We start from the raw sequence: 26,525 nt of genomic DNA on the forward strand, positions 1-26,525 counted from the left end.
CTGGAGTTTTCTTCCTGAGTAGCTACAACTTGTCTTTGCACGGGACTGTCTGCTGCGGCGTCCTAACAGCGACGGAGAGGAGAAGGATGGGGCAGAAAACAACGGAAGTGAGAAAGAAGGAGGAAGACAAAGTGACTGAAGAAGGCCGCAACAGAAGGAGATGCAGAAGGTCGGGAGGACAGAATAGCAGAAGAAGAAGAAAGGGTGAGATGCAAGGTGACGAGAGGAGATAAAACTACAACGACAGAGCAGAAGATGAAGGCGAAGCCGAAAGGGGGGGAAGAGCGAGAACGAAGAAGGTAATGAAGGACGAAGGAAGCATAGAAAGAGGGTAATAGAAGAATAACGAGGCTAAAGATGAAGAAGGAGCTTTGAAGATGAAGCCGAGAGGAGAGAAGATTAGTAAGCTCTGACACAACGACATAGATGGTTGAGGTCAGAAGAGCGACAACGAAGCCATAGGAAGAGACAAAGGCTGTAGAAGATGACGAGTGTGAAGACGACGGTGATAAGCATAACTTGCGTGCAAAAGTCTCAAAGCAGGAGGATGAGAAGATGAAGGAGTGAGTCAACAAAATCGGCGAGCTTGGAGAGGCAAATAGAGGAGATCTGCTTCTGAGAAGACGGTGAAGAGATGAGCAGAAACAAAAGCAGACCATTCAGCAAGGCTTTAAAGTTTCCTAAGATTTAATATCTTAAACTTTAAGAATAATAAACTTCCTTAAGTTTGAAAGGCATAAAAAGCCTAAGGCTTTTTGGGAAAGCAAAAGCATGTCCAACATAAGGGAGGATGTAAAAAACTATAAAAGGAGAGGAGAGTAGAGAGTTAGGGGCCCTTCCCTTGTATCTTCTTGTCATCTTGTGAGAGATGTGAGAGGAGGGTCGCATGCGAGAGAATACTTTTGGACGTGCTATTGTCGAAGAGGAAGAAGATAGACTTTGTGGTGTCAAGCTTCGGATCAAGGGTATTAAGGTATGAGAATATAGTTTACTTGGTTGTTGTCAAACTTTTAATACTTTCATTGTGAGTTGTCTTGCGTGGTTCGTGGTGTTTCATCGAATATTTTAATTTTCCAAGTTGTGTTGTGCATTCGATAAAGTCAATTACCCTAACCGGCACTCCTTAATATCTCGTTATCGGGTTGTGAGTGAGGCTTGTTCTCAATTCACGCTCTCGTAACATCTCTTTTGGTGCCCCTACTAAGGAGTCCCGAAATTTTTTGACTTTGTTTGTAATTTGTGGATTGATTGCTTGTTTGTAATCATTTTTTTAAATGGCTAGTTCTTTTCCTGAATTTTATGGTAAAAAGGGAGAGGATCCTCAGCGATTCCTCGAAAAACTAGAGCTTGGATGTATTATCCAGTGAATAAATGACTCAACTCTGAAACTCCAAATTCTGAAATTTCAATTGTTAGAAGAAGGTCGTAATTGGTTTGAAGATTATGAAAAGACCCTTAGACTAAGAAATCCTCCTGTTTCTATGGAATATGAGGCAACTAAACAGGCATTCCTTGATCATTTTAAAGAAACTGAAACTTCCCATGACCTTTGGAGAAAAATAGAAACTTGCTAAAAGAGAGAAGACCAGACCATAGAATTTTTTGCCATAGAGTACGCTAGACTTTGGGATCGTTGGAATGTATCTTTAGGCCCAGGAGAGAGAGCCTCGAAAATATTAAAAATTAAAAATTTCATTGAAAATTTGCAAGGAGAGGTGAGGACAAAATTGGAAATCAAAGAACCTAGTACTTTTGATGAAGCTGTAATGATTGCTATAGAAAAAGAGAGAAAAATTGAGAAAATTAAAAAAAAGAGTCATTTAGAACACCTATAGATAATAAAGACCAAACTTGGCAAAGGGACAAACATAATTATCAAGTTTTAGCAAGACAAAATACACAACTAGCACCAGAAGTTGAAGATCAATTATCTGGACAAATGCAAAACATGAGGCTAGGAGCATTGAGAGGTCGATCCTTAGGAAGAGGTAATGGAGGGCTAATGGGACAACTAAATCAAGAAAATTTGAGAGGGGGAAGAGGAGGAAATGGTAGAGGATATTTTCGTAGACCGATGGTAACTTGTTATTCATGTGGAGAGATAGGTCATATAAGTACAAACTGTCCATATCCACCTAGAGCAAGGGAGGATATGTATCCTTTACCTTAAAATTTTCTTAACAGACATAATGATTTTGGGATAGAAATAAAAAATGATTCTACTTCTCAAGAATCTAAGTTAAATGAGGAAGAGAAAGGAAAAAGTACCATAAATTGTATTCTTTTAGAAAATAAAAAAAATGAAGAAAATAAAACTGTTGATGTTATGCTTGCAATTAAAAGAAGAAGAGATGCTGAGAGAGATGAACCTGAAACTAGTAAGGCTGGTGAGGAAAGAGGGAGAAAAACAAAAAGAGGAGAGAAGAAAGAGAAAAAAGAAGAAAATAGATCGAGAGCACCTAGAAAACATTATCATACTACTGATATTCCTCTGGGAGAAGGAGAAAGTGACTATGATCTAAAGAAAGATATGATGGGTAGGAAAGCTGATATATCTTTTGCTCTATTGATGGAGTTGTGCCCTAGGATGAGAGGACAATGGAAGAAATTAGTAAATCCAAAAGGGAGAGAACGAAAAAAAGGTACTGTAAGAGTTTTGAGTGTAGAGGATTTACTGGATACTTGTCCTGTAGTTGATGCTTGGTACAAAAACCAAAATATTGGAGAGGCATACATAGATGGAGGAGCACAAGTCAGTGTGATTACCCAAGCATGTGTAGAACAATTTGGACTTCGAATAGTGGCAGGATACGGTTTTAGAATTAGGCTTGCAAATCATGCTAAAGTGAAATGCATAGGATGTTAGGGTAAATGCACCTCCGCCGTGCCGCCTCGTGTATTACTACACTGACAGTACCCGCCACTGCACACTGCACGTGGCGGGCGCCCATCACTTCACTTTATTCTTTACATTCATTTTAGTGACTAGTAAATAAAGGAAGGCCCGGTCACACATTGTGACTGTTGGAGTTCCCATTTCTTGTCTCTCTCTTTCTTGCTCTTGCTCTCCCGCCATAGCTCTTGTGCAAGCTTCGATCCTTCTCTCCTTTCAACTGGTATCAGAGCTTGGCTTCCTCTTGCTCAAGCTCAACTCGGTGCTTCTCCACCTTCGCATCGACTCCCTTCGTGCATTGGGTCTTCATCCTGGCAGCCATAGCCGATCTCCTGAGCTTCCGACACTCCCCAGCTTCTCGAGCTCCCTCCCAGAATTGTTGGGCTTCTTCAGGGCCTTGCCCTTGAGGTATTACATCAGAGTTTGAAGGGTTTTACTTCAGTTCTCAGTTTTAAATAGGTAGAAGAAGAGGGGTGTAAGAAATGAGGGATCTAGAGCATGACATAACCGGAAGCTATGGAGGATGGAAGGAGAAGTGTAGACTCATGATGGAATGGACACTGTTTGTTACACAAGTGAATTAGGTTCCAAGATTGAGACTTGGACTCATAAACACAATCTTGTGTATGTGGACAATGACATTGACACTTTACTGAAATGAAAAGAGTACTATCATTGCTTTAAGAAAGGAAGCAAGTACAATGCTTTATAGGAAAGTAGGAAACTGCAGTAGGCACCATTGTGCATATGGGATAAGTTAGCCTGCATGTCCTTGACCCTGAGACTCCATACAAAGAGGCTGTTTGAGTGTGATTGCTGATTCTCAACACCCCTCCTCAATCACAACTAGGAAAGGCACAAAGTGTGTAGAGGCTGTAATGAGAACCACCTGCAAAGTGTGGGCATACCACAGACATGGCAAAACACCAGAGGTTGTCGCAGAAAAAGCTAAGTGTGGGTACCATAAACATGGTGGACATCCAGAGGCTGTAACAGGGGCCTCACAAAGTGTACAGGGACTGTAATGCCAAGTTACATAAGGAGTTTACATAGCTTATGGTAGGAAGCATTAGGGCAAGGAAAAAATACAAGGCTATTAAAACAGTTTATCAGAATTATGAGAGTACAAGGACTGATGAGTCTTGTCCTTCCGATCCTAGTGGTCTTCATCTTCTTCTTCCTTTGCTTCATTTTCTTCTTCTTCTTTGACTGCGACTAGATAGGCCTTTTGGGATCTCTTTCTTGCGTGGCAGAACTTTTCGGTGTGTCCGGTCCTTTTGCAGAAGTCACAAAAGAGCTGATCCTTCTTGCCTTTGTACCTGTTGCCAACATATAATGCATGCTCATCTCTAGAGGTACTTGGTTCTTCTTTAGTTTTTAGCTTCTTTTCTTCTTCTAACAGTGATGCTTGGATATCAACAAGTTCAGGATTTGGCATGTTGATTAAAGTTGTTGATACGTTATTATATTCAGGAGGCAAGCTCTTAAGTAGAACACCGATGCAAACATCTTCATCCATTTTAATGTTTATTCCTGCAAGTTGGGTTAGGAGTCCTTCCATGTAATTGAGATGTGTGGCAAGTGATGTGCTGGACTTCATTTCAAGCCTGAAGAATTCAATCAGGAGACCATACTTTGATGATTTAGATTGTGCACCGAACAGGGTGTCAAGTCTTTTCCATGTATCTTGTGAGGTCTCACAGTTATCCACATGATGGATATAACTGTCGTCTAGCTCCAATTTGATAATGGCCTGGGCTCTGTCATCATTCTTTTGCCAAGTAGTTGCAAGGTCCGCGTCCCGCGGTTTCTTCTCTTTGCCATTTGTGATGGCCCAGAGACCCTTCTTCATCAGGATGAGCTTGATGCGGGTTTGCCAAGTGTGGAATCCGACTCCTTTTAATCGAGCATTTGGCGAGTCTTTGCCCATGTTAGATTTACGGGAACAGTAGCAAATCAACTTCAGACTTTATTAGATTTGAGCAACAGAAGAATTGATTGAGAGACACAAGTGCTAAAAAGCACTAACTTAGTGTCAATGAATACCAAATCTGCAAAAGTCTTTTACTCCAAGTGATCTTCCCCTTCTTGATTTGATGCTGATGCCTTCAGATCTGAGTGACAGTACTTTAACGAACTTCAGAGAGTATTGCTCAGTGATTAAAATCACTGTTAATAACTTCAGTGAGAGAAACAGTGAAAAATGTCAAGATTTTGAAGCTTTTGGCTATGGTGGAATTAGGGTTTCTGAGACAGGGGCCTGGTTTTTTGCTGATTGCAGGAGTTACAGTGGATCATTTTCAAAAATTTTTACATATCTAGGAAGCTTATGTCATGGGCTACCAAAGCCCCATCATGATCATCAACATCGTGGTCAGTATGCAGCGCGCAGGTTGCCGCGAACAGAATCGGCGCAGATCTGGACAGCGAGGTCGAATTTGAGCAATGCTGGAGCTGTAGATCATCAATGTTGGTGTTTAAAGTGACAAGAAGCTGCGCCCTGAGCCAAGGAACATTTCTCTAGAAGAAATCGTGTTGAAATTATGCCTGGTTGAAGAGTTATGGAAGCTCCAAGCAAGGTAGGTCATGTCTGGCTATGGCAGACATAGAACAGAGATTGGGGATTTTCACAATGCTGAGCTCCAGATGATCCAATGTCCTGGATTGATGTGATACAGGGAAGCTTTATGAGTTGGGGAATACTTTTCCAGAAGGAAGCTCCAAGAGATTTGACCTGTGGAGTGAGATATAAGCAGTTCAATCTGACAGGGTGCTGCTGGCTATGGCTGCCATGGAAGCTTCAGTGAGAGTAGAGTTGAGAAAAGAAGTCATACACTGACACTGAGCTGGATGGAGGTTCAGAAGAATCAAGAGAGGCTAGAGAAGCAATGCCATGCCCAACTAGGCTCTGATACCATGTAAGAAATGAGGGATCTAGAGCATGACATAACCGGAAGCTATGGAGGATGGAAGGAGAAGTGTAGACTCATGATGGAATGGACACTGTTTGTTACACAAGTTAATTAGGTTCCAAGATTGAGACTTGGACTCATAAACACAATCTTGTGTATGTGGACAATGACATTGACACTTTACTGAAATGAAAAGAGTACTATCATTGCTTTAAGAAAGGAAGCAAGTACAATGCTTTATAGGAAAGTAGGAAACTGCAGTAGGCACCATTGTGCATATGGGATAAGTTAGCCTGCATGTCCTTGACCCTGAGACTCCATACAAAGAGGCTGTTTGAGTGTGATTGCTGATTCTCAACAAGGGGCAGCCATCATTTGAAGCTTCAAAGCTCTATATCTCCCTTGCCCTTTGCTTTGGGCATTCATGGCTTTGTGTATGCCCTCTTTGGGGCCTCTTTGAGCCTCCCATCCACACCAACATTGCCACATGGAGCAGCCACTTCCCAAGACAGCCTGCGCTGAATTTGCGCCAGATTTTTGCTTGCCTACTCATCACGTTTTCAGCCTATATGCCTTGGCTCCTAAATGAGCACTTAAACAATGGTTTCTAGAAGGCATTTGAGCTACTTTGAAAGCTTCTTTAGGCCTTGTGCAGCATTGAAGCTTTGGGGCTGACATTCTCTGATTTGAGACTGTCATTTACTATTATACAGTGTTGGAAACAGGGCAGCCACACTTGGCATTGGCATTTGATGCTTATATTCTACTCAGGTTACCTTGTTTGATGCCCTATGCGGCCTACATGATGCCTAGTGCCTTGGGAATGTATGCACATGATTATGCCATGATTTTGGCCTAAAATATTGGCTGCAATTTCTCAGTTTTGATAGTCAAACTTGGCTAATAACAGTGGGCTGAAGGTACTTTGGATGCTCTGTCACTTACCTATTGGTACTGGATGTATACTTTGGGATTTGCCATCATGTATCTGACATTTGGGGACGACTTTGAGCTCATGTTTGAGTCTATGGAATGTATTTGAGCTACGCATAAGCTCCATCTTGGTTGGTATTCAGTGGCATTTGGACCGACTTGGCATGCTCTTGGACCGCTTATGCCTCATGTCTATGCTTGACAGTTAGGCTTCATACATTACATGCTTTGGTTCGTGATATATGCCCCTTGGTTCGTCTATTCTTTACTGACATTGAAAGCTTTGCCTTGGATGTATTTGAGCATTTTCGACTCAGTTTGATCATTTACTTGGTTGCTATCGGATGTCATTGAGTTGACAGAGAACTTATTTTGGGATTATGTATTGCTCGTTGGTTGCTTCCATCAGTTGTTTCATGTATGTCATGCTCTTGGGATGCGTATGACGCATTGACTTGGTCACTTGTCACTGGTACTTTTTCTTGGGTTGCTTGAGCCCTTGAGCTCGTTTGTATGCCTTTTGTGCCAGTGGGAGCATCTTGCATGCTTACTTGACCTTGAGCAGGGATTACATGCTATTGGAGTAGTTGCATGTATTGGAGCAGTCTATGTCATTGAGCAGTTACAAATGTATTGAGACTTTGGGATTATACTCCGACAATTGGATGTTGCATTGAGTATATGTCTTGGTTCACAGGATGCTTATGAGCTGAGTCTCAGTTTTGGATCCACTTTCTTTTGAGCAAACACCTATTTGTGTCAGGTTTTGGCAGTTGCATGTACATTTTGCCTAGATTGTCTGGGGGTGTGCCTCTTACTGGCAGATGCTATTTGACATATCTCGGTGTTATGCTCATGTATTTTCACTGTCATTTGGCTTTGCTTTGCCCTCTTTATGCTGGCTTTGGACCTAGCATTGTTTAGTTGACATTAGATCCAGTTTTGGGACAGTTTGCTGTCATTATTGCAGTTCTGAAATTTATTACAGCAAGCATTTATTGGTGGAATGAGCAGTATTTTTATGGTGAAATATCCTGATTTGGTGTACCGCACCTAGTACTAAGTGGGGAGCATCTTTTGGCACACTTTTCTCGCCATTTGGAGCTCATTTTAGTGGATTTTGGGCATTTTTTACAGTAAAACAACAAGTAGTTTTAGACTATCTGTGCATTTCCAGCATGCATTATGGCATCCTCTTCGACTGATAATGCCATATTTAACATCACAAAGTTGGATGGTGCCAACTACTCTTATTGGAAGAGTCAAATTTGGTAGGTCTTGGTGCAGAAATCTCAGATTAAGCCACTTCGGTTGAGCGGGGAGCAGCCTGAAACTATGAACAATGACGACTGGCTTGAACTTGATGAGCTATGCAAGTCCACGATTGTATTGTCTCTCATTGAACATGTACATTATAATGTATTTGAGGAAGCAAAGAGTGCATGAGATCTATGGAAAAAGATCAAGAATCTTTATGATAAGAACATGGGTACTTTTCAGCTTGTACACCCACTTGCATGGCAAAGCCTTCTTGCCCTTAGGCAAGGCAACCAAACCCCAAGTCTCATTCTTATGCAAGGAGTCAATCTCAGACTACATAGCCCTCTCCCAGGAATGACTCTCACCCCTACGCATAGCCTCATCATAAGTGAAAGGCTCTCCTGCATCTGTAACCAAAACATAATGCATAGAGGGCTGAAATCTATCAGGTGGACGTCTGTCTCTAGCAGACCGTCTCACTACAGGCTTTGCTGCCTGCCCAGCTGCCTGTCCAACACCCTGACCATGAGCATGTGCTGCAGCTGTAGGCTATCCAACTCGCTGTGCAGGAGCTCTAGGCTCCTCCTGAAAGATCACTCTGCGGATCTCAACCACCTTCTCAGGCTGCCTGTGCATCTTGTTTTCATGGAAGACTACATCGTGGGTTGCGTACTATTTTCCGCGCCTGTAGATCCCATAGGCGATAGCCCATCTCTCCTGAATCACCATAACCAAGAAAGATGCATTTAATGCTCTTTGGATCCAACTTACTCCTCTTGTCCTTGGGCACATGGCAAAATGCCTCACATCCAAAGACACAGAGATGCGCATAAGAGGGTGGCCTACCAGCCCAAACTTCCTCTGCAACCTGGAAATCCAATCCACTAGAAGGCGATCGGTTTATGACATGCACTGCCGTACTAACTGCCTCAGCCCAAAAGCTCTGTGGTAGGCCTGCATGGCTAAGCATAGAGTGGACACGCTCCTAAATAGTCCTGTTCATGTGCTCAACCAAACCATTCTGGGCGAGGGTGTAAGGGGTGGTCAATTGATGCTTAATACCCCTGTCATCACAAAACTGCTCAAAAGCACGTGAGACATATTCTCCCCCATTGTCAGTCCTAAGGCATTTCAGCCTATACCCATTCTGGTTCTCAACAAGAGCAAGCCAACGCTGAAAGACTGCCAAGACATCGGGCTTTTGCTTTATGGGGTAAGCCCACACTTTCCTAGAAAAATCATCAATGAAGGTAACAAAGTACTTCGCGCCACCCATAGACATACACGACATGGGACACCCCAAGCCGGCATACAAGGGCAGATTGGTAGCAAAGGGTTTTAAGCAAGAGCATGGTGTAGACTTTGATGAGGCCTTTTCTCCTGTGGTTAAGATGACCACCCTGTGCTTGGTCTTGGCTTTGTTTGCTCAGCTTGACTTAGATCTATATCAGATGGATGTCAAGACGACTTTCTTAAATGGGGACTTGCATGATGAGATCTATATGGAGCAGCCTAAGGGCTTTGCAGAACGTGGCAGGGAGCACCTAGTGTGCAAGTTGAAGAAAAGTCTTTATGGCTTGAAGCAGGCACCTAGGGAATGGTATCATAAGTTTGATGCCTTTATGCAGTCAAATAGGGCTACAGTAGGAGTGCTATGGATCCGTGTCTTTACACGAAGAAAGCCCGTGATGGTTCATTGCTTATTTTGATACTCTATGTGGATGATATGCTGATAACAGGGAAAGCTCATGATGAGCTAGATACTCTTAAATCTCAGCTGAAGAAGAGCTTTGAGATGAAGGATTTGGGACAGGCCTCTCACATACTTGGTATGCGCATTAGATGCGACAGGCATCACGGACTCCTCTACTTGTCACATAGAGGGAGTATATTCATAAAGTCCTTGAGCGCTTCCGCATGCAGGACGTAAAGCCTGTTGGCTGTCCATTGCCTTCTTATGTGAAGGTATCACTTGCTGATTGTCCGCAGACAGATGAGCAGAGGGCTGAGATGGCCCAGATCCCTTATGCTTCAGCCGTGGGCAGTTTGATGTATGCCATGATAGCCACTCGTCCAGATATTGCCTTTGCAGTTGGTGTTGTGGCACGCTATATGGCTACACCTGGCAAGAAACATTGGGATGCCGTGAAGGGTATCATGAGGTACCTAAAGGGCACAACAGATATGTGTATTTGCTATGGCAGCCATGATACATGGGTCGTGGGGTACACTGACTCCGATTATGCAGGACATGCAGATACTAGGAAGTCCACTTCTAGCTATGTATTCACCTATGCTGGAGGTGCTGTCTCTTGGATGTCCAGGGTTCATAAGTGTACGACTTTGTCTACCACTGAGGCCGAGTATGTTGCAACCACTGAGGCTTGCAAGGAGGCCATATGGCTAGGCCGTCTAGTTACTGACCTTGGGATTGATGCTATACCTATACTACATTCGGATTCTATGAGTGCTATTCAGTTGGCTAAGAATCCAGTTTTCCATGCAAAGACAAAACACATTGAGATGAGGTATCACTTCATACGTGGTGTCGTGGAGAACAAGTTTGTTGACCTTGTTAAGATCTCCACTGATGAGAATCCTGCAGATCTACTCCCGAAAAGCCTCACTACTGAGCGCTTTGCCTTCCTCACGAGATTGATGGGCGTTGGATGAGATGTTTCCTTTCCTCATCCCTTGTACCTATGTACAGTTGTACTGTCTTTTTCTTTTCTTTTCTCTCTCACTGGGGCAGATTCGCCTTTAAATGGGAGGTTGTTGGGGTAAATGTTGAGATGGCAAGCTCAACACATGTGGACATGGATGATGGACCGCCTGGTTAGATGGGTCCACACATCTACACTTAGCACGTCGGTGGTCATTATGACTCTCACATGGCCACTGACTCATTACTTATTATATTCAGGTTGTTACACCTATTTACAGCTGGCATAGTTATAGCGCCATTCGACTAGTGTAGTCGGTTATGCATTGTTTGACTTAGTGGGCCACTTTTCTTTTATGTTGTATCTTATCTATACTTTGTGTACATTGTAAAGTGTGTGGAAGAAGAAGAAGAAATCAGCAAGAAAACGTTTTGGCCTCCATCTCTCTTCTTGTCTCTTGAGTGAGCTTCTCCTTGTGCATTCTGTGTGTGTTCGGCGTAGCATCTTGAGCAATCCCCTCCACCACGCGATTCTTGACCTGGTATCAGAGCCGCGCCATTGAGAGAGGCTGATTTCGAAGGTTGAAGTGAAGGAGAAGAAGCAAGGTTCGAGCAAGCAAGCTACATGTAAGAATTTCTCCCATTCTTCCACTCCTTCTCTTGGATAGTGCATGTGGAGGCACCGGAAGCAGGGCAGAGCAAAAATCTCAGATTGCAGTGAGATTTGGTGTGCGCGAAGAGCGCTGTATATTCTGCAGATAAGCCCTTCAGGGTTTCCCGCAGAGATTTTGGGCATTTGAGGCCGTTTCAGGGCCCGTTTTAGAGCCGCAAGGTTGCGGATAGCAGTTTCAGGGTACACTGTGACTTCGACTGTATTGACCGAACGTGGGTGCGCAGGTTACAGATTTCAGATCTGTAAGTTCAAAGGTGTTTACCAGTGAGTAAACACAAGGTTTATCTGCAAACTGGTTGCAGATTGCATGTATTGTTGAGCAGACAGTGGAAAAGGCTGTCTGGTGAATTGCTGTGTACTACAGGTCGAGGGTTGCAGAAGATTTGCTTGCTGTTTGGTATTATTATTGTGATAATGGCAGAGAATAGTGGAAGCCCCATCATTGAGAAGCTCGACAAGAACAACTACCCTTCATGGAAGTTCCGTGTCACGAACTTTCTTATTGGAAAAGGCCTCTACGAGTTCGTTTCAGGTGAAGAAAAGGAGCCGGAGGTGAGTGATCCTCCAACTGCAGAAGAGACAAAGGCACGAAAGGAATGGAATGTAAAAGACAAGAAGATCATGTATTGGTTGTCTGCAATAATTGACAATAACATGCTGGGACACATTAGAAATGCAGAGAATGCATATGCAGCTTGGACCATACTTGAAAGTATGTTTTCTGTAAATACAAAGGCACGAAAGATTCAACTCAAGCAAGAGTTGAATACATTAAAGAAAGGGAAGATGTCTATCAATGAGTATGCACTGAAGGTAAGAAGCATTGCAGATGCATTGGCAGCGATTGATGCAATGCCCGATGATGATGATTTGGTGTCGTCTACCTTGGGTGGACTTAATAATGAAAAGGCTTGGAAGTCTTTTGTAACTTCCGTATATGTCAGAAAGCCATTTCCAGATTTCGATGAATTGGTCTCTCTTATGATCACTGAAGAGATCAACATGCAGAGTGAGACATCTGAAAGAAGTGGTGAACAGGTCCAAGCTTTCTACTCCAGTTCTGGAAGGGGACGTGGCAGGTTCTCTTCAAGAGGCCGTGGTGCAGGACGTGGTAGTGATAACCAGCAAAACAGATTGAATCAGCAATTTGGCGATATGCAGGTTTCAGGAGGTCGTGGTAACTTTAGAGGCAGGGGGAGCTTTAGAGGAAGAGGTGGATGGCAGAACAGAGGTTCTAACAACTCTGGTATTGTGTGCCACTACTGTGGCAAAACAGGTCATATTGCAGCCCAATGTTATGCTAAGAGAGATGATATCTGCAGTGGTAAGTTGCAGCAAGGAAACTATGCATCGTCTTCACGACAGAATGAAGACAAAAATGAACGTTTGTTCGTTATGCAGCATATGCTCAATGCTGTTACAGGAAAGGGAACACATGAAGATGTTTGGTATGTTGATTCAGGTGCATCCAATCATATGACCAGCCATGCAGAATGGTTTGGAGAGATGCAGGATTTGCAGAATGCAGGTTATGTGCAGACGGGTGATGACTCATGCCACCCAATTTCACACATTGGAAAAGTTCCCTTGTCCTTGCATGATGGTAAGACAAAGAGTCTTTCAGATGTATTACATGTGCCATCTATTACAAAGAATTTGGTGTCAGTCGGTCAAATGGTAGAGCAAGGGCTGCAAGTCAGATTTAATGCAAAGGGCTGCTTTGTAGAAGACTTCAATGACAAGTGCAGGTTGGTAGCAAAGGGAAGTAGAGTTGGACGTATGTTCACTCTAGATGCTGGAATTCCTACTATGAATGCGGCTATGTATGCCAAAGGAAAAGGTGTTGTTGCAGACATTGAAATTTGGCACAAACGCATTGGACATGCAAATGTACAAAGGCTGAAATTAATGCAGTCCAAAGGGTTGGTTACAGGTTTGCCTACATTTAAAGTTGCAGAATTTCAGAAGGTATGTGAAGCATGTCAGTTTGGTAAGCAGGCAAGACAACCCTTTTCACATGACAGAGATGTAAGCAGAAATATCCTTGATGTTGTGCATACAGACATTTGGGGGCCTACACAAAATGTATCTCTTGGAGGCAGTTCATATTTTGTCACATTCATTGATGATTGCTCTAGAAAGCTGTGGGTATATTTTATGAAGGAAAAGAGTGAAGCTTTTGAGCACTTTAGAACTTTCAAGGCTGCAGTTGAAAGAGAAACAGGCTTGAAAGTAAAGTGCCTGAGGTCAGATGGAGGGGGAGAGTACCTCTCAAATGAGTTCAGTGATTTTCTGAGGTCTCATGGGATAAAGAGACAGTTCACATGCAGGTATACCCCACAGCAAAATGGGGTTGCAGAAAGGAAAAACATCCATATTGCAGAAGTTGCACGCGCCTTGATGGCTGAAAAGAATATGCCTAAGCATTTTTTGTCTGAGGCTGTTCATACTACTGTTTATATTATGAACAGAACTCCCACAGCTGCAGTTCATGGTATGACCCCCGAAGAATGTTTTACAGGTAAGAAGCCTGATGTTTCACACTTGAAAGTATTTGGCTGCATTGCGTATGTTCATGTGCCAGATGAGTTGCGGAAGAAACTGGATCCAAAGGCTAAAAAGTGTATCTTTATTGGATACTCTTTAGAGCAGAAAGGGTATCGTTGTTACAACCCTGTCACATGTAAGTTCAGAGTGAGCAGGGATGTCATCTTTGATGAAATGAGCAATTGGTATGCATCTAGTGGTGATGCATTGGATGTTGATGATGATCATGATACTCATGTGCAGGCTGAAAAGCAAGAATCACAGACTCTTAGTGGACCAGAGACATCATCTGGTAGTCCTTGGTCTGGGAGACTAAGGAGTACCTCTACATCTTCGGGTGCATCCAATAGCACTACAGGTAAAGACAAAGGAAAGAATAAGGTGTCAGAAGGCATGGATGCAGTTCTTGATGGAGACTCCAGTGGCTCAGAGAGCTTGGATGATGAGATTGGCATTCCTTCAGTGAGGACTCCAGGTGTGCAGAGAGCACGTGTTAATGCAAAGACTCCATTGAGTGATCCAGTGGTACGCAGGTCTAGCAGGGTGAGATACCCTGTTAAAATATTTGGTTTTGAGGGTTATGCAGCTCACCATTATGCTTATATGGTGAAACTAGTTGAGGATGTTGAGCCCACGTGTTTTGAGGAGGCTGTTGGTCATGCTCATTGGGATGCAGCAATGGATGAGGAGATGGCTGCACTAGAGGCCAATAAGACTTGGGATCTAGTATCATTGCCAAAGGGAAAGAAAGCTATTGGATGTAAGTGGGTTTATAAGATTAAGCACAATGCAGATGGTTCTATTAGCAGGTACAAAGCTAGGCTGGTTGCAAAAGGCTATGCCCAGACATATGGCATAGATTATGATGAAACCTTCAGCCCAGTTGCTAGGATGGCAACTGTCAGATGTGTGATTGCTTTGGCAGCAGCCAAAGGTTGGAGGTTGTAGCAAATGGATGTAAAGAATGCCTTCTTGCATGGTGATTTGCAGGAAGAAGTGTATATGGATCAGCCAGCAGGTTATGAAGATTTAGAGCATCCCACGTATGTGTGCAGGTTGAAGAAGGCACTCTATGGGCTCAAGCAAGCACCTAGAGCATGGTCTGACAAGATCAGAGAGTATCTTGTCAATATTGGCTTTTATGTTTCTGATGCTGATCACTCACTTTATGTGAGAAAGGGAGATACAGGTTTGGTCATCATAGTCATCTATGTGGATGACTTGATTATTACAGGTGATAGTGATAGTGGGATTGCTGAAGTCACGGGCTGTTTGAAGATGAAGTTTGAGATGAAGGATTTAGGTGAGCTAAGGTACTTCCTTGGCATTGAGGTGATCAGATGTGATGATGGTATATGGCTGTCCCAAAGACAGTATGGCTTGGATATGTTGTCCAAGTATGGTATGATTGCATGCAAACCACTTTCAGTCCCGTTGGAGCAGAATGTAAAGCTGAGTGCTGATGTTGGGGATGAGATAGAAGACCCTACTATGTTCAGGAGGATAGTGGGGAGTTTGATCTACATGACCATTACAAGGCCAGACTTGAGCTATGCTGTTGGTCTTGTGAGTGAGTTTATGCAAGTACCTAGAAAGCCACATTTGGATGCAATGAGACGCATATTGAGATATGTGAAGTCCACATTACATTATGGGCTTTTCTATGAGGCAGGTACAGATGTACAGGTGTTTGGATACACAGATGCAGATTGGGCTGGTAGTATGTCTGATAGAAGATCTACCAGTGCATACATGTTCTCTCTTGGTAGTGCAGCAGTTGCATGGAGCAGCAAAAAGCAATCTACAGTTGCTTTGTCGAGTACAGAGGCTGAGTATAGAGGTGCTGCTGTTGCAGCATGTGAGGTAGTATGGCTGCAAAAGTTACTGGCTGATTTGGATATGCAGGTGGAAGGTCCAGTTGTCATTTATTGTGACAACATGAGCAGTATACAGTTGGCTAGGAACCCTGTGTTCCATGCCAGGACAAAACATATTGAGGTACACTACCACTTTGTGAGAGAGAAGGTACTAGCAGGTGAGATTGACTTGGTGTATGTCAGCACACAGGATCAGATAGCTGATATCTTCACGAAGGCATTGGGTACAGAGAAGCTTCAAAAGTTTCGAAGCTTACTTGGAGTTGCAGAGATGCAGTTGAGCTTGAGGGGGAGTGTTGAGATGGCAAGCTCAACACATGTGGACATGGATGATGGACCGCCTGGTTAGATGGGTCCACACATCTACACTTAGCACGTCGGTGGTCATTATGACTCTCACATGGCCACTGACTCATTACTTATTATATTCAGGTTGTTACACCTATTTACAGCTGGCATAGTTATAGCGCCATTCGACTAGTGTAGTCGGTTATGCATTGTTTGACTTAGTGGGCCACTTTTCTTTTATGTTGTATCTTATCTATACTTTGTGTACATTGTAAAGTGTGTGGAAGAAGAAGAAGAAATCAGCAAGAAAACGTTTTGGCCTCCATCTCTCTTCTTGTCTCTTGAGTGAGCTTCTCCTTGTGCATTCTGTGTGTGTTCGGCGCAGCATCTTGAGCAATCCCCTCCACCACGCGATTCTTGACAGTAAAGGCGCCTCCTCCGTACCACCCTGTGTATTACTACACTGACAGTACCCGCCACTGCACACTACAGGTGGCGAACGCCCGTCACGTCACTTTATTCTTTACATTCATTTTAGTGACTAGTAAATAAAGGAAGGCCCGGTCACACATTGTGACTGTTGGAGTTCCCATTTCTTGTCTCTCTCTTTCTTGCTCTTGCTCTCCCGCCATAGCTCGCGTGCAAGCTTCAATCCTTCTCTCCTTTCATAGGAATAATTTAAAATCCTAAAATCAAGGTTTATGGAGTTGCTATGAAAATTACTTGTCATGTTATGCCAGCAGGATTAGGAGCATTTTCGCTTATTCTAGGTAGACCTTGGCTTAGGAAAGCAGGAGCAATACAAGATTGGGGGAAAGGAACTTTAACAATTTATGACCATAGAGGAGTAGCAAAGAAGTTTGATATGGCCTCGAGAAAGGAATTAGTGAATGAGGATACTAGCAAGGAAGAAGAGGAGGAAAGTGATAGTACAGAAGAAGAAGATGAAACTGAGGAGGGAAGTTCAGAAAGTGATTCAGATCCAGAAATTTCATCTATAATCATTGAAAAAAATAATAAAAAGAAGAAGGAAATATCTCTAGAAAACAGAGTGAGGTCAATAACTCATATAGAACCATCAATAGTTTCAAGGGTATCAAAAAACAAAAAAAGTCCTAATTTAGTTCTTCCTTCTAAAGAAAAAGGACTTTTGTTCCTATTAAAAGATGAAGAATCAACTTCAGAAGAAGAATATTCACAAAAAGTCCAAAATATAAATGTTAAAGTCAAAGGAAATCAGAAAGATGGTTTTTTTAAAGATGATGAAGAAGGGAAACTAGAGGAATTGGAAAAATTAATGGAACTACCTCAAGTTACCAAAAAAAGAGAGTTTCTGGAAAAAATGTTAAGTCAAGATTTGACACATGGAGAAAGAAAACAATATCATTCACTTATAAATAAATATCCCAACCTTTTTGCAGCCTCATACTTAGAAATCAGCGATGTCGAAGGGATTTCGAAAGCAAAGTCGCAACTTCAGAAGTCCTTGATAAATTTCAGGAAAGAAGATTCATCATGCAAGTAAGCAAGATGAGAAATTGATGCCAAGTCTTTGTTTAATTTCTGTTAATAACAAAACAAGGGTTCAAGATGAAGAAATCGGTTCATTCAGTTCATCCTTCTCGAATCCAGGAAAGAAAATAGAAAATCCATTAACTCTTTATCTTCCATGTTGTTCTAGCCTTTGCAATTTTCCCTTGTTAAGTTTTGGACTTATGGGTGATGATAAGAATTCAAGAATATGCTGTTATGTTATGACTCCAATGTCCTGCGAACACCCCCATCACTGTATGTTCTTCATATGTACGGTTTTAGCATACCAAAGGTGTTCTTTCCACTGTATGTAACATAAAGAAAGCGATCCTCATCTTTGTATACCTCATAGATAGCTGACATAATTGTAACAGTAGGCGAAAGAACATTGTCTACAAGGATGAAGATTGTTTTCCTTGCATTTAATTTGATCCTCTTCCGAATAACATAGACAAATTGATCATCAGTAAGGTCAATTGGTACAAAGTACTTCTTCTTATCTGATGTCTGAAATGTCACTTCTTTTCAGCTTTCTCATCTATTACAGGAATCCTGTAAGGATACTTCTCACGAATCCTAGAGGCTTCAGCTCTTCTCTAGATCATGTTCCTCTTCAAAAGAGCTCTTGGCCGTTTCACTTCTAGACAGAGACCTCAATCCCCTTTTGAACGCTTCTGAAAGAAGCCGAACAGGACGGAAATTCCTTCTGCAGCTCGTCTTACATAACATAGTCTAGTGCCTTGACTACAGATTGCATCAAAATCATGGCAAATGTTTGACTCCCTTCCTCTAGCATTGTCCAATAGGCAGCTTGTATACGAATGAATTCTCGTAGCTGGCGTCTTGCAATTCTGTGTGTTCGCAAAAATGCAGCAGAGAGGTTTGATTGTCAGTGTCCATGGCATGCTGCCTACTGTTCTCTGTAGTAGTTATGATCAGAGGAGGGCATGCCAGAGGAGAAGGAATCGGTCGGCCCACAACCAGACTGCGGTGGGAGTATGTTGGAAGGGAACAAGCATGCGTTGCAGAGAGAAGCCGTCATTGCCGAGAAGCCCTGCTTTGACCCTCGATCGGAAAAGCTTGAATCGCAGGGAACCAGATCGGAACTCTGAAACACTTCTCCTCTTCTATCGCTCTGATTCCTAATATGGCTGACAATCTGAAGGCAATGGCCTCATGTGTGGCAGAGTCTTGCTCGGTGATTGTGGATTTCACAAGAAGGGTATCAGTTTAATTTTCACAAGACGGTATCAATTCATAAAATCATGATAGGTGTCAATCTGTGGAAACGTGACAGGTTTCAATTTGAGCCCATGGAACAGGACTTCGAGCAACGGCGAATCATAAAAGGCCTGGATTTCTTCACGCTGCTGGTGGTGTCGAGGCCCCTGCTGATTCTTCCCTCCGAGCCATCCCAAAACACGAATTCCCCTTACTGAAAACCTCCTTCCCACCAAAAAGCAGAGCTCCTTCCGTTGATCCCCTTCCTCTCCAAATTCTGCGCCCCCTCCATTTCCAAGCGCTACTGGTCCCCCTCTCTCATGAGCAATAGAAGGCTCCCTCATAAGCAGTGAAAGGCTCTATCTTTAGCAGTGGAAGGCTGGATCTTGAGCAATGGAAGGCTGGAGATTTTCCATCGTTGGCAGGCCTCGCTTCTTTCTTCCACATTCGTCCCTATTCCCCCCCCAGAGTGCCGTTCTTTTCGTTCCTTCTGCCCCCAGGAAAAACCAGAGAGGCCTCCCTTTTCGCTCCCCTTTTTCAGGATTAGTGGCCCTTTTCCTTTTTTTTAATACATACGCAGATTGTCCTTATCAAAAAGTAGCCTCCTTCTTTATAAATGGAGAGTGATAAGGATAGCACAATCTCCCATCAAAGATTAGCATAGCATGTACACAACTTGCCCCTTCAAGACAGTTTAAACAGTGCTGTACTGCCACCTGAAGTAGCACTATTACTTGTCATGGGGGGGGGGAAGGATCCACTAAAGTAATCAAGACGATGAAGCCTATAGAAGCCGAAACATGCTACCACTATGCGTATCCATCTTGGTGAAGTGGGCAAAACAAACACCAACAACAACAATGTGCACCAAAAAGAACCCACCTCACACACACAATCTCACCAATTGTATGTACTGATGATGTCTTCCGTTTGATTTCAATGGCAAATACTCCAAAAAGGAGCACCTGAATTGTCATCTCACTCGCATACCACAAAGGGCCATTGACACCATACTCCCATGTAACATTAGAGCTTTGCAAAATAGTAGCTGCCCAAGTCCACTGTGATACAATGACACTCACAATCAAGCCTGTCTTGATGCTCCTACTAGTTGTATTGCACCATTCTGAGGTGTGCTAAACATCAAGCAAGCTCTCACATTTGGCAAACATATCCACCAATGTACTTCGACTTGCATCTCTTGGAATTAGTTTAGTACTTCCTCACAAAGCCCATATTCGGCATATCTTGAAATAAGTGTAGCCCATGAGATTGCATCTCGAGTTTCCAATCTATCAAAAACCTTATTCTTCTCCATCTTCGGCATAGAATGAAAGAGCAAACATAACAACTAAGTATGTACAAAGTAACAAATCTCATGCACAACTTTTGGGTGGTTTTCACACCTCAAATGCGCAGCAATACGACAGCGGAATGAAAGGGGAAGGGCTAAAAATAGAGCTGAAAGAAGATGCCAAGCCAGTATGTCAAAAGTTAAAACCCCTGACTTTAGAACAAATATCAGTCTTGAAAGAAGAAGTAGATAAATTGTTGCAAGCCGGGTTTATTTATCCTGTAGAAGATTCAGAATGGGTAAGCACAATAGTTATAGAATCAAAGAAAATGGGAGGTTGGAGAAATTGTGTTAATTATAAGCCTCTAAATGTCGTCACAAAAAGGGATCATTATCCGCTACCATTCGTAGAAGAAAACTTAGATTCAGTTGCAAGTTTTGAAAGGTATACTGTTTATGATGGATATTCTAGATATTTTCAATTACCCATTGCTCCAGAGGATCAAAAGAAAACGACTTTCATAACACCATGGGGTTGTTTTTGCTATAGAGTTTTACCTTTTGGACTTAGTAATGGACTAGCTTGGTATCAAGGGAGGATAAATAAAGTATTAGCCCTTACCTAGGGAAGTTTTTTAGAGATCTCATTGATGATATTTGCTTTCATAGTACAAGATTAGAACATTATGAAAAACTTGGAAAAGTATTTGAAAGATTGGATAGTTATGGTTGTCAACTAAATCCAAAAAATTGCAAAATAGCTCAACCAAAAGTGAAACTTCTTGGTCATGTAGTTTCAGAAAATGGAATAGAACCTGATCCTGAAAAACTAGAAGCCCTAGTAACCTTAGTATTGCCTACAGATACTAAAGAACTTATGACACTCATTCATAAGGTAAGATATCTATCAAGATTCATTCCTTTGGCATCTTAGTTACTCTATCCATTAGAGATGGTAGCCAAGAAGGATCCTTTAGAGTGGACTAAAGAGGCTGAAGAAGTGTTTCAACAGGTGAAGGAAACTGTGAGTCATGCATCATCAGTTCAAGCACTTGATTGGGAAAAGGAGTTTTTTGTGAATCCTTTAGTTGGGAAGATGCTGTTGGAGCAATTCTAATGCAAAAAGGACAGAATTCTAGATATATGAGACCTATCTATTTCCCAAGTTGAGTGAAGTTGCAAATAGAAAAAACATATATAGAAATAGAACTAGTAATGTTAAGTGTAATATTTGCTTGTAGAAAGTTTAGGAGATATCTACTACCAAAATCCTTTACTATTTTAACAAGCTATACACTATTACCATAGTTGGTAAATAACTCAAACTTATCAAGAAGAGTTATAAATTGGATTTTTGAACTAGAAGAATTTCAATATAAATTCCAGGTTGAGGACTCAACTAGGGCTACAATAGTAGACCTTTTAACCTATAGAGGAAGCTCTTTTTTACTTAAAGGAAAATTTGGAGAAAAATAAGAAGAAAAACCAGAAATAGAAAACTCATTCTAGATGTATTTTGATGGATCATATCGTAAAGCACACCAAGCATCTTCAGGAGGAATAGTGGTTTATGATCCTCAAGGAAAGTTAATAAAAAAAGAAACAATTAAACTTGAGGCAATAAGTAACAATGAAGCTGAGTATGCAACCTTACAAGTAGCCATTATGCTTTGTCGAAGAATGGGAATTTGAAGGTTGAGAATTAGAGGTGATGCTTTACTATCAATAAAGCAAATACTCGGAGTTTGGAAAATAAAAAATCCCAAATTGAAGAGGTTGTGTAATAGAATTCGAAGAGATTTAAAACAGTTTGAAGCTTGGAGTTTGAAACATATTTCCAAGGAAGAAAATTAGGAAGCTCACAATGCAGCCCAATTAGCAATTTGTCAAGTATTTGTAATGAAAGCAGATCTTCCTCTTTATAGGGGAAGAGAAGCTCTTGACTTGGAAGAAGAATTTTTGTTAACAGGAAAAGTACATTCTAGTATTCAAAAAAACAAAAAATATGGGTTTTTAAGAAGAGCTAGAAGATATAAAATGGTGAACGATGTCCTTTATGCTAAAGGAGTGGATTTAATTTTAAGAAGAGTACCCTCGAAAGAAGAAATATATCACATTCTAGAAACAAATCATGAGGGGGCATGTGGGAGACATTATTCTTACAAAATAACTTTACAAAAGATTTTAACTAAAGGATATATGTGGCCAAGTGTTCAAAAAGATGTTAATCATCGATGTAAATCCTGTCATGAATGTCAAAGAATGAGTAAGAGAATATTGAAACCTAAAACAAGAAAAACAATTCTTGCATATGACATTTTGAAAAATGGGGAATTGATGCAATTGGTCCATTATCACATACTTCATGAGGAAAAATATATATTTTGACAGCAGTTGATTATCTTTCTCGATGTGGGCAGAAGCTAAGGCTGTAAAAAACATCAGAGCCATAGATGTGGGAAAATTTATCTATGAAGATATATGCTGTAAACTTGGAACACCTTTAGAGATTTTGTCAGATAGAGGACCAGGGTTTAAGGGAGAATTAATAGACTATCTTTGTGAGAAAATGAAAATAACAAAAAGATTTGCTTCACTATACTATCCTCAATGTAATGGTCTCAACGAGCGATTCAACGGGGAGTTAATAAGAATGCTGTCTAAAATGACAAAGGATCGTCCCCAAACATGGGATATTGAATTGCCAAGTGCTTTGTGGGCTTATCGATTAGTAAGAAAAGAAAGTACAGGCTATTCTCCCTTTAAACTGGCTTATGGAAAAGAAGCCTTATTACCTATAGAGGTAGAAATACCGACTTTAAGGATGATTGAAAAGTTGATTGAAGGAGAGGAAAAAAATTATTTCACAAAAAGGTTGATACAATTACAAGAAGCACAATTAAACAGACAGGAAGTGTGTGATCAATATGAGAAAAGTCAAGAATTTTTTTACAAGAGATTAATAACAAATAAAAATTATAAATATAAAAAAAGGGGATTTAATTTTGAGATACATTAGTAAATTGGATCATACTTTTCAAAAGAAATTCCAAACAAAGTGGGAAGGACCATTCAGGGTTTCTGAAGTTTTAAAAAATGGAACTTATGCATTAGAAAATTTGGATGGGAAGGCACATAAGCAAAGGATAGATGGATATAGATTAAAGAAGTACATATCAAGGTTAATGACAATACAAATAGAGGAGTGGTCAGAACAACAATTTCAACAAAAGAATGAGGAAACTCAATGGATGATAGATGTTGCATCATTTTATGAAAGAAACTGCTGCACATGAATATTTGCAGACTAGGAGGAGAGCTAAATATGTCAAGTGTTTTTCTAAAAACTGAAAAGCCCTAGTCAAACTGTAGTTAGGTTTGATTTTTGCTAGCTTAGTTGTTTGCGTGATAGTTTTTTTTGTTTTTTTGTATTTGGAATTCTTGTGTTTGATTAACATAGGATTTGTTTCTGTCATTTTGTTTGATTTTTTGAGTGTGAAACTTGATAGCCTAGGTTGAGCTTGGTATTTCTCTGAATAGGATAAAGCTTGTGTTTATCAATAGCTACTGAACATTGAGGAGCTAGGTATATTTTCTTGTCGAGACTTTTGCACATCACAGGGATTATGGATTCACGAGCACTTCACGTTGCACTTGTTGATGCACTAGACTCGAGGGTCATCTCCTATTCCTATCAAATACTTCCATGCCATGGGTTGGGATTATGCACATTTTGCACCATCATTGAGCACTAGCACAGCATGAGGTCCACTGCAGCTATATGCAGTAAATTTTAGATGCACGCGCACATGAGAGAGCACCTGTCATTAAGCACGCACATTTCTTGCACGCACAATATTTGGGATGTTCATCACAAAGCTAAGAACCTCTGGTTGAGAGTGTAAGGTGGTTGGGAGAGTTCGAGGGTGGTGAAGGACACCATCAATTGTGAGAAGGGTTGTTCATATTTGGTCAACATCTTGAGGACCATCACTTTCTAGAGTGATTGTGAGATTTTGGATGGGAGGAGCGGAGTATATCATATCTTTTTTATGAGAGTTGAGAGGTGAGGATAAGGATTTCTGTTTGCATTTTGCATGATGCACGATCACATCTAGATAGGCTAGGCACAATTCTTCAATGCATACATTATTTTGTGTGTAGCATGGATTGATTGATTGCATATCATAGATCAATTGCATGTTTTCTCAAATCATGTATGGTTGTGCACGGAGATCTCTTTCAAATCATATTCCTGTTAGGGCATATTATATGAAAATCAAAAATTCCAAGAATGGTTTCGCTCCTAGCATTCCAAAGGATGCCAAGTGTTAGATATGATCAATGCCCCCACCCTCATTAGGTGCTACCAATGATCCATGGTGCTCAAAGTTGTAAGGCCCCGATTATGAGGAGAAGCCAAATGTGAGCCCGGACATTGGTTGAGTCCTGACTTGTATATCAGATGAGGTCTATGTGACCGGATGGCAAAAAGGTGACTGTTGTGGGTCTAATCTTTGGGTTAGACAGAGTGGTTAAGCTGGTAGCAACTCGAGGCACATTGCATTGAGTTGCGTGGTAAGGGAGTTAAAAGGGGCCCCTATTGAGTTCCCTGGAATATTCCCTGGCCGACTAGTGGAGGCTCATATGGTAGGTCGGTCAGCAGGCCGACCTAACGACCTTCGCGGGCTATAAAAGCTAAACCCCTTCGCAGCCATCTTACACTCATCTTTCACCCAGTCAGAGTTGTTGTTCCAGCTAGCCTTAAGCTCTTCACCTATCTTCTGTCTAGATCGCCATCTAAGCTTCATTTAGTGGAAGCGCACGGGTGGACAGAGCCATCTTTGTATCAGTTGTTTGGAGTCAAAGAATTTTACTGATTCTTCTCTTATCTGTTGTGTACTCTCTATCTCTTTCTCAGATTCTGTTCGCTGCGCCGTGTAATATTTTACATGGTATCAGAGCCCAGGGGGCTCTATAGATCGGAGAGCGTGCAAGAGGCAAAGGCTTCAACAGCAAAGAGAAACGATGTCGACTCTGGGAAGCAGTTCTGGCGCATCAGGAAGCGGTGCAGGAGGTGGTGCTGCTGTACCGGCTATTCAAACACTGAGGATTCGTCCACCAACCTTCAGCGAAGGCAAGTTAGATGGTACAAACTACACCTTGTGGAAGTTCAAAATTACAACTATCCTTGATTCTTATGAGCTTCTAGAGACTGTGCTGGGGACTGACGCAGAACCACAGCCTACCCCCGACCCATCAAATCCTAGTGTGATGATTCCTCCGAATGCAGATCTTCTACGAGCTTGGAAACGAAGGAATGCAGATGCATTGTGTGCCTTAGTTACAAGCTGTTCTGACAGTGTTTTGACTCTGATTCAGCATACAACCAAAGCGTCAGAGGCTTGGAATGTACTAAGGAGTCAGTATGAAACACGAAACCAAACAAGGATTCAAAACTTGGAGAATCAACTAGCAGCGGAGAAGTTTGCTGAAGGAGAGATGGTTGAAGCATTCATCACTCGGATTAAGAATCTGCGCGACCAGATGGCTGGCGCTGGGATACAAAAGACTAGCGAAGAGCTAGCTCGGAGGTGTCTTCGGATTTGTCCACAAAAGTTTGATGGACTAGTAACTACCCTTAATACTCAGGTGAGACCTCAAGCTTTGACTTTTGAGGAGTTTTGTGCATTATTAATGGAGGAGGAGTTGAGGCTGAAAGCCCGAGAAGGAAGCAACAATGGAGATGCTGCATTCTCTGCCAATGCAAAAGGCAAAGGTGTTTCCTCCACCAAAAATGATGGTGATAAAAAGAAGAAGGGCGGCAAGAAGAAGTTTCAAGGAGCTGCTTCTACTGCAAGAAGAAAGGACATGCAATTGCAGATTGTCGTGTCAAGAAGGCAGATGAAAAGAATGGTACCCTTAAAAGTAAAGGGAAAGAGACAGCCAATACGGCTGAAGCAGAGTTGGAATTATTCATGGCGACCATAGAGGAAGTGTGCTCCTCGGCGCAAGAAGAATCTACCACTGACTCTTGGGTGTTGGATAGTGGGGCCTCCCGTCACATGACCAACAAGAAAGGTCTATACAGTTCTATGCAGCCTCTACAAGAATCCATCACTGTGACGGTTGGAAATGATGCTAAATGCCCTGCTGCGGGCACAGGTACTATTTCTTTTGTTGCTGCAAATGGTGAAGTCAAAAAGCTTTCAAATGTGTTGTATGTTCCCGAAATCAGGAGAAATCTCTTATCAGTTGCTGCCATAACTGATCTTGGTCATGAAGTGAGGTTCAAGAAGACAGGTGCAGAAATTATTGATAGTGCTGGCACAATTGTTGGCAAAGGAGAAAGAAGGAACAACCTGTATGAGCTAAGTGCTCTTACAGCCACCGCTGGAGTGGGCACAAGTAAGCTTTGGCATGAAAGGTTTG

General features: G+C 41.9%; 1 long non-coding RNA gene across 2 annotated transcripts in view; it reads left to right on the top strand.

Annotated features, from left to right (window-relative positions):
• The first annotated feature begins 847 nt into the window (after nucleotides 1-847).
• Nucleotides 848-26,525, top strand: part of LOC148039693 (uncharacterized) — a 43,781-nt gene continuing 18,103 nt past the window's right edge. The window contains exons 1-2 of one of the 2 annotated variants that reach the window (XR_015688344.1): nucleotides 848-973; nucleotides 5,175-5,818. This is a non-coding gene — a long non-coding RNA (uncharacterized LOC148039693). Of the gene's footprint in view, nucleotides 974-5,174; nucleotides 5,819-26,525 lie in introns of those variants that run through there. The other variant, XR_015688341.1, reaches the window with a different exon arrangement.

The sequence above is a fragment of the Lygodium microphyllum genome, chromosome 2, assembly GCF_053477565.2.
Source record: "Lygodium microphyllum isolate KBCC chromosome 2, Lygodium_microphyllum_v1.1.10, whole genome shotgun sequence".
Lineage (NCBI taxonomy): Eukaryota > Viridiplantae > Streptophyta > Polypodiopsida > Schizaeales > Lygodiaceae > Lygodium > Lygodium microphyllum.